At 31.7% G+C, this 1,462-nt stretch overlaps 1 pseudogene; it reads right to left on the bottom strand.

Moving 5' to 3' along the window:
* Positions 1-924: 924 nt before the first annotated feature.
* On the bottom strand, positions 925-1,043 carry LOC112474959 (annotated as a pseudogene).
* Positions 1,044-1,462: the final 419 nt, after the last annotated feature.

Genomic DNA, 1,462 nt, shown 5'->3' with positions numbered 1-1,462 from the left:
ATTAAGATAAGGAGAAACTTGTTACATTTTTGTGTAGAATATTTCTGCTTGATCGTTCAGAAAGAGCCCCAAGTTTGAACTCAGGACACTTGATGGACATATTTGAGGAATTTATTTATTTTGGTCTACAGTGTACCATCTCTGCTTGAGATATCTATGCAGCCTTCTAGACTATTAACTCAAGAACAGTTCTATTTCTCATTCAATTTAGTATTTGGGTTCCTAGTTTTCTATATACAGCATGAAATAAGTACCACAAATTTGGATATATGTTACATTATTTCTGGTCTAAAGATAAACTATCATGTGGAAGAATAAACTTGAGGCCTGTTTTTCAAATTTGATGTAATTTTTCCTTTTTTTTTTTTTAATAGGCTCAGGGATAAAACTCTTTTGCTATGATAGAAAAATAAAGAGCCACATAATTTTAAGGGGTATGCACATGGTTAAAGTCATTTTAAGAGAAGTTATTAGAAAATAGGAAAAATAGAATAATTCTTCAAAAGGCATGGGATTTTTTTTTTTTTAACACTTATAGGTAAGATGGTTGCTAAATATGGACAAATAATACAGTCCTGGATTTAAGTCTTAGCTGATATTGAAGAAGTTCAAACCCTCCTTCACCCCATTCTTCTTTTTTTAAATTTTTAAAGTGAGGATAACAGTAACAATGCTCCTATCCTAGGATTGTGGTGATTAGATAAAATAACAAATGTGAAGCATATGAAGTATAGTGCTTAATAGATGGTAAACAATGAATATGTTTCTATTATCATTAAAGCCATAATCATCCTCATCATCTTTACAAAGCATTCTAGTAATCTTATTATTTTTTAAATTTTTATTTATTTATTTATTTTTTTTAAGTGAGGCAACCCTTGATTGACCTCACAGATTGCAAGGACCTTGTCAGCTTATTTTTTAGGCCTACAGCACCTGGTCTTCCTAGGTGGTCTCCCATCCAAGTACTAGCCAGACCCGACCCAGTTTAGCTTCAGAGATCAGACGGAATTGGGCTCATTCAGGGTAGCATGGCCATAAATGCATTCTAGTAATTTTAAAAATGGTAAACTAACTAATATTATTAGGAATCTACCATATGCTGAACCTCATATTAGATATTTTATGTTGACTGCATTTAATTTTCAAATCAGCTCTGTATCAAGAGGCAATATGATAAAAAGCAGGAGATCATGGCTTCGCAGCCAGAAACATTTAGGTTCAGATTCTAGATCTGCCACTTTTTAGCTTTGTGACTGGCAAATTACTTAATGTGTTTGAATATTGGTGAATACATCTATAAAACTGAAATAAGAATTAATTTGTGATGATGACATGTAGGTTAATATAAGTGTCTATCAACAAGTGCATATGTGAATGCAAGTATATAGTGTGTATATGTCTGTATATGGTTTGAAAGGCTAAAAATTATTCCTTAAATTGTAATTATATTACCAGCATG

This window comes from Pteropus alecto, unplaced genomic scaffold, assembly GCF_000325575.1.
Source record: "Pteropus alecto unplaced genomic scaffold, ASM32557v1 scaffold7, whole genome shotgun sequence".
Taxonomy (NCBI): domain Eukaryota; kingdom Metazoa; phylum Chordata; class Mammalia; order Chiroptera; family Pteropodidae; genus Pteropus; species Pteropus alecto.
This window is presented reverse-complemented; position numbering and strand designations above follow the sequence as displayed.